This window comes from Haliotis asinina, chromosome 1 (genome assembly GCF_037392515.1).
Source record: "Haliotis asinina isolate JCU_RB_2024 chromosome 1, JCU_Hal_asi_v2, whole genome shotgun sequence".
NCBI lineage: Eukaryota > Metazoa > Mollusca > Gastropoda > Lepetellida > Haliotidae > Haliotis > Haliotis asinina.
In genome coordinates, this window is record NC_090280.1 from 102,137,297 (window position 1) to 102,145,605 (window position 8,309).

The window sequence follows — 8,309 nt, forward strand, 5'->3', positions numbered from 1 at the left end:
ACATTCGCACGCCCTCCTTGTTAAAAGGAAGCAGGTATAATAACGCTTGTAATCTCAGCTTCTGGAAACCAGTTAATGTAAGGACACTGGGTGAATGAAAGATCTCGTGATTTGTTTCACATTTTGCGTGGCGAGTTTCAGATAAACAAGAGACTGGGAATGGTCTGTAAGTCGTGGCCGAGACTTCGGCGGGTTCGGAGTGACCAGATGCAAAGTTGGGATGGCCTAAAAGTCGGGCCAAGCCGGACCGAAAGCTTGTGATACTGTGTCTTTATTGAGAATGCATAGAAAATAGGATTCACTTTGAGCAACGTGTTTGTTTCAAATACAACGCTTTGAAACTCAGTAAAGCCGTATTTCGGTAGATATGATCCAAAACTATGGATTTAAATAGAACTTAAGATACATCTGTGAGGCGTAAGGTGCTTTTGAGAGGTCGGGCCAAGTCGGACCGAACAGAAACTTAACACTTTTGGTCGAGGCTATGTTGAGAACGGAGAGCGAAAAGGGCTTCACTTTAAGGGACCGGTTATCTTTACATGTTGCATTTTGTAACATGAAAAGGTGATATTTAGGCACTTGTAGATCTAATCTATGGATTGAATTACAATTCAAGATGTGTCAGGTTTAAGCTGTTTTAAGGAGGTCGGGCCAAGGCGGACCGAAAGCTTGTGATACTGTGTCTTTATTGAGAATGCATAGAAAATAAGGTTCACTTTAAGCAACGTGTTTGTTACAAAGACAAAGCTCTATAAAGCCGTATTTCGGTAGATATGATACTAAACTATGGATTTAAATAGAACTTAAGATACACCTGTGAGGCGTAAGGTGCTTTTGACAGGTCGGGCCAAGTCGGGCCGAACAGAGACTTACCACTTTTGGTCGAGGCTATGTAATTCAGGACAGGTAATTCACTTTAAGGGACCGGTTATCTTTACATTTTGTAACACTACAGTGTGATGTTTAGGTAGATATGATACCAATCTATGGATTTAAATACACTTCAAGGTCCATTTGAGAGATGAAAAATGCTTCTGACGGTACTTGCACGCAAAGCCGGACCGCACGCTAGCGATACAGTGTGTATGTTGAGTCTATAGAAAAAAGAGTCCTGCGCTTTGAGGAAACGTGTTTGCACATGCTCTGGTAAGTGTTATTGAGGTACATATTATTACATTTTGTCTGTCATGTGTACTTGTAAATCTAAATCTTTTAACACATATTTATAATCATGTCACAGTTGCCCACTGGCTCTCGCCAATGCCCGCTCCTCTTTAACATAAACATCCTCTGCTGATTCAGCAGTAAGAATAAAGGTTAATTAGGAAACTCCAAATATTTTAATTAAGGAAAGAAAAGCTGTAAAAACACTGTCACTTCCTGCCCAGAACCCCAGGATGTCACACCTGACGCGCTAAGAGAAGTAAGTAACCTTCTCGCACAGACATATCAAGGAGAACACATAACAACAAGACAATGTCTTTTCTCTGGGACTCTCGGTATGTTATCAATTTTGGTTTTTCATCGTTAACTATACATTTTCAACCAAACCATACTTGGAATTCTAGCTACCCAAATGCGCGGATTTCGTTTTAATATTGTGCAATCCATTCTTAGTAGTACCCCGTGTCCCGGCCCGGCCCGACTTTTCTTGGCTCGACTTTTAAGGCCATCCCTGCAAAGTTTGACAATCTTGACAAGATGTCTTTCTCACGACCTTTCCCGCATGGCCTGTACGGTCACTGATTCATGAAATCTAAATAAAATTTGTAAATGGAGGGAACAGAGATGGAAGCTCTACTGGGGATATATTTGCTTCATGACTTTTGGCAATGGGTTCGGATGGTGAAACGTTAGTCAAAGTTTTGTATGGAACAACTCGTGCCCTCCTGTTCATCAGCACGGAGGACGGTGTCACTGACCAGTAGGCAAGGGCGTCAATATCTCTCCGAGTTTGCATGCACAAATTTATTGTTCCTTCACATTTCCAGTGTCAAGTTTCACCCTCTTTGAATACTTGATTTTCCGCTGAATTTGTCGCAGCTGCACAGTTGGTACTTCCTTCGTGGCGATCTTGTGACAAAGGACAAGCTAGAGGACAAAATGACGAATGTGAAGCCTGTCGATGCTTGACATATATTTTGATCAAGCTTCTCACTGAGAGAGGATGGGAGTTAAAAGGTGTGCTTGGGGTGTCTGCAAAACCACATGCAAACGGTAGCGCAAATGGGGTTGCGCAGCATTGAGAATATGACAAGTCTACGTATATGCGAGCGAAGCGAACAAAGCTTGCAACGTACTTCCCTCGCTTCGGGTCGAAAAATATTTTTCAATGTCAAAATAAAATATCACCACTATCAAAGGCACACTCACAATTCCTCATTTGGTTGTACCCGCAGATTTCCTACCCCATATTTAAAGGTCACATGCAACCAAAAAATCAAACATAATTAAAATACAATTATCAATTATTCATGACATATAATATACATTGCTGCTTGTAAAAAAATAAAGAAAGAAAATTATAAGTGTACAATCGCGATTCAAAAGTGCTATATTTTGTACTTGGGCTAACTTCCCTCGAAACAGGCCTTCGGGAGACCGAACCCAGTCATAGCGGGTGAGGTTGCACTCAAGCGTAACGACGGCTTCCGATTGGCCGGTTCATTTACTGATACGCTGAGGGCTCATTGTGTGTACGGAAAAATTATCCGTTTGATGAGCATTTTAGAAGTATGGCGAGTCACAAGAAAGTAACATTCTTTATGGATAACAACTTCTTTTGTTGTACTTGATGCGTCGTTTCGGTATGGAATCATATATTGTTGTCAAACAAAATCATATGCACTAGAAGAAGTTATCCATAAAGAATGTATATAGAGATGTTGGGTTTTGTAGATATATGTTCTCTGAATTTGTGTTCGATTCAATGAAAAACAACTGCGTGGTTGGAAACTGTCATTCGTCCAAGTACAAACAGGACTTGAAACTGACAAGAATTTCCGTCAGATCCAGTCATCCGAGAAAAATGGATGTACACGTAGTTTGTTTGCAACACACAAAAACGTGTCGTGTGTACGAAGTATCACACCTGTACAAGTATCTGGCAGAGACAGGACTCGGGTGCACTAGTCATAAATCAATTTATGTTGATTATGGCGTATAGCCTGATAGGTGTTAAGTTCAAATTGTGTATGGTCAATGATTGAAGCTGTGTATTGTATATTGTCTTTAGCAGACAGCCAGGCAGACATATAGGTGTCAATAAACCAGACATTGGGCTTTCTCTGTGACAGAGGCTGCTTACCACAATCAACAAGTTTTTAATGCAACGAGTAGATAATTTACTTGTTTGTGTACACAACCAAGACTAGACTACTGCTCACGACCTCATACTCCGGGCAGGCATACTCTTTCAAGCTCCGCGAACCTATTCACTGCGCATGTGTTATGGACGCAGCGCAGCACAGCTGTTGAAACCACCTTTTCCCCCAGCACTGGGGGAAATTTAGTGAATCGCGTGAACTCCGATTTCGCGGGCTGTTTTTTCATCGCGTTTTTCAACTTTATAGGTTGAATTGACATAAGTGCATACCGAAAGGTATCAGAATCTGCAAAGTTGTATTTTACGTTGATGTGACCTTTAATAATTACTCACGTGAAATATGTTCTATTCAACATTTTAAGCGCCAATCGCGGTATTCAGATCGTTCTCTGCCTCCATTAAGCCTGCCAGCTTCCGGTTGAACGGACTGACGGAACAAGAATAAGCAGAAATTAAGAAACAATACCATATTGCTTAGTTTTATCATGTACCTGTTGGAGTTTATTTCTCTTATCTGTCGTCGCTATTGTTAGAATTTTCGTAACATTCATTCAACATAAAAACACTTATGGCGTAATGGGCGAATGAAACAGGGGAGGTAACTGTAAGTATTCCATATGGAATAATACCCTTCCGTTTGTTCACTCCGTTGACCCGGAAACTGGAAGGGGGGATGGAGGCGAAGAACTGTCTGATATATCACGAGTTGCGCTTAAAATGTTGAATAAAACATATTTCGCGTGAGTAATTGTTCAACATGGGGTTGGAAATGTGTAGGATTGAAAACCGAAATTTGAAACCAGAGTCCGGAGACCTGCACCAAACGAGAGATCAACCCACAGAATAGTTGTGCCTGAGGTACGTGCAAGTTGTATCATTGAATCCTATCAACATATCATTTTTCAAAAATCATAAGAATATTGATGATATCAAGTGATGGACACTGTGATATACTTTATCCACACAAATGCTTCAACAGTCCAACAAAGCTACTGATTTCAAAACAGATATCTATATTAATATACGTTAGTTTCAGGTGAAGGGTCATAATATGAACTCAAGTCAGATCGAACATGCAAGCCCTGAGACTGATACAGATAAGTCAACTGGCTAGACAGATTTACTGGTAATATTATGTTTCCGTATTTCTTTCTCAGAGGATCACGACCTAGTACTCTAGATACCACTCATGGTGCCCATGGTTCAAATCATCATCCTTGATTGTAACTACACTTTGTATATTTACACAGGTTTATTATTCTCGAAAGTATGATGAATTCACACAGTTAATAATTCAACCAGTGTAATGGATTCACACAAATATTCTTTTAGCTAGTGTAATGCATTCACACATGTATTATTGTTACCAAGGTGATGGGTTCACACAAATATTATTTCATCACACGTATGACGGATTCATGCTGCGGTGTGCAAAGTGTACGTTGGTCATGCTCAAATGAAATGTAATGAAGCTTTTGTAGCATGAACCCATCATATTTGCGATCAAATATTATTTATGTGAACCTATCACACTGCTTGAAATAATAAATGTGTGAACCCATAACACATAAAATAGATGTAAATATATAGCTATACTCACAGTAAGCCGTGAAATCAATATTGTTCTGTCTTGTTTCAGCCATCAGAGGAGTAGAGGTCAAGTAATTTGTTAAAATTTGTGGCATAATTTCCATGCCTACCTCATTGTTAGTTTTAATTCATGGCCACAGATGGAGGACAATGCAAATATTTGCCTGTGTTCCTTAAAGTAGATGTATGTAATATGGCATTAAACAAGATGATTTCTCCCTTACGTAAAGCGTCTCTTAAAATATACGAATTGATAAATGTAGTGGTTTATCATCATCATCCTTAGTACCATCATGCTGATTCATTCAACATACTCATTTAAGATTAGAGAAATGACACAAAAGTTCAGCTAACATGTTGATGGGCACTTGCATTATTAGGCGAAGCGGTATATTATTGACATTTTACAGTAATATCTAATAAGGGAGGACTCCCTTTAATTACGTAATATTTGCAGCATTTTATATTCACGAAACGGTCGATTTGAACCCTTGTTTATCATTGTTTACTGCAACCACTGATTCACTGTTGGGTCCTATATTTGTCAACAACAAATGAAAATACATGTACACGCAATAAAAACCATTTAGAAACAGAATACAAATAGAGTAATTAATATAAGCTCTGAAATATTTGTCCAGAACCGAGGTTTTGTTTTGGGCTCTCAGTAACATCCTCATCGATATTTTCAGTGTCTGAGGCCGATGTGTTGTTCAACGGAAGCAGATAATATTTTACACTTATTTGAATACACCAATTACACAATCATGCAACCTTTGACCTTTCGTGACAATGTCAGCTGAATATTATATCTTATCAGATACCATGGCAAACTCTACATATGTGAACCCAGTAGGTGCAGTATGAGGTGCAGTGGCGCACCGAACCCCTACACAGAAATACACTGGCGCACGCAAGCACACGCACACAAACGAAGGCAACACAGTTTTTGAAACAGAGCAAACATCAGTGCCATGTAGCCCAAATTTGTCGAAGGCAACACGGTTTGGAGGACGCTCTAAGTAAGTTTAAGACATCCGAAACCCGAAGCCCGAAGGAAACTTGAACAAATCCAAGGTCATGCACCCATGGCAACCGCCGGACCGGTACACCGCGGATTTATATCTTATCGCTCACCCAAACATACAGTTGCAGATTTGTCTCATGTGTGCGTGCAGTTGTCAGATTGATAATACACAGTCAGGAGGCTGCAAACTTGGTGGTGTTTTCACAGGATGTATATATTTCGGAAAACATCGGTAACATTGGGTCTTATATCACTTCTAAGACATACAAATTTCCGACCGGAAAGTTGGAAATGAAAGATCCACCTTTCCCGTGAGCAGTGTACGTGGAAACGTTATAGAATGGGCCTGAGAGTTTTATTTTTGGGTTTTGTTTGCATTACGTGTAACATAAACAAATGCGGATGTTGTTGATCAGATAAAATATCGCTACAGTTGGTATTCCACGGGGTTGTTAATACGAACTCCAAATAGTAACTATTATTACTCTTTAGATAAATGTGTCGAATCCTGATTGGTCAATAGCCACAGCATTATTTCCCTTAACCTTATTTCCCTTAAGATAAATTTGTCGAATTCTGATTGGTCAACAGCTAACTAATTAACTAACTTCTGTACTTCACTTATCGTTTAACAAGACCTCAAATTCGATTATTTTTGACATTTACTAAGTGATCCGGAGTTATCCCCCTTTATGACTGTTCAGGAAAAAAAGTCATTGCGAAATGTTTTGCGTCTGATACTGTCGAGGGGTGTTGTTGTTTGAAGATAAAGTTAATTAAAAGATCTTATGGGTAATAAATGTGTTTTGAAGGGATGTACGGGACTGTAAGACCCTTGACAATTCCGGAATTTACAAGGGTCCTACAGTTTCGTGCATCCTTTCAAAACACCGTGTAACTACAAACGTACCTGAATTTGCCAGGGTGCACGAACCATACACCCAGTCAAATCTGTCAGTTGTACCAATGACCTTGACCTTAGATGACTTAGCTCGCCGCATGGAACTATGGGTAGGAGATTGCATTTTTGTTATAAACTAAACCATCCCGAGTTATTTACCGAGTTATTACTGTTCAGGAATTATGAATGTTGTTGTTTAACCTTTAGCCTGCTGAATTAATTTCAGCATAAGGCGCTAATAAGAGGGTGGGTGATTTCAAACACTCAGTGCGTCACTAAATAAGGGACAACTGAAAAAATATTCAGCTCATTAATACTACATACAAAAATAAATATTATTATCAAAAAATATCCAGATAATTTCAAACGTACAGATATTAATTACAAGACAAACATAAATAGAGTAAATTTTCCTGAATTTACCTGAATTACTCGATTGGTAGCCGGATGCGTTTTATACTAGGAACCGTATAAATTGTCCAATTATCGCAAACCGATTTCAATATTCTTACTACTGATATTTCATAAGTATCTGACTTTAATTTCGTATATTTGTATCGGCAAATATCCGTGCGACGACAAATTAAAAAATAATTCTGAAAAAAAATAATCGAAAACGTTCGTCGTAAACAAATAATATTTTCGATGTCATGACAGGTCTTACTGAAATGGCACTATTACGTTTATTTAAACGTGTCATGTAATGAAAATAGCAGAATAAAATACATGATTCATAAGCATTCATGAGTGCAAATATCAAGTGTTATGGTTCATTAATTTTTGCACAAACCCACAAACAGACGGTGTTAAATCGTGTTACGCATACGAAAAAACAAACATGGCGCGCTTCGTCGAACTCCTACATAAAATATAGCTTTTTTGGTCAGAAGAAAGATTACAGAACTCTTCTGTGTAAGACCTGGTGAAAGAGGGAGAATTTCTCATTCTACAAGTGTTCCATGTATCATTTTCCGTTTAGTATGACGAAAGACGGACGAAAATTAAGATCGTGAAATCTAACTTGTTTTCTAGTAAGTGCAAAGGTCACCGGATGTGATGTCACAGACGGGGATTGCCTGATGAAATTCATTCGCTATTGAATATGAACAGAAAAGTTGGAGATATTTCGTCTGAATTTAGCACAAATAACTGTTTAAAGTGATTAATCAGAGCTCATAGAATTTTCTTGGTGTATTTTTGACTATATAATTCGCACATAGCCGAACCAGTTTGACCTTGTATGCTCCCGTGACCCGGAAACAGTAGTCGATCAACACTGCAGATGCAAGTTTTTCAGTATCTTTTGTGAAATTTTTGTTCATATTAGGCACATTACTTTCATGTCCACTCAATATAAAGACAGCAAAGATATAATTGTGATGCATGTTGATCCCAGCTTATTCTTTTCTTCACATAGTCCAACACAGAAACGTGTACAAATATCATTCTCAACAACAGGTGTGCGG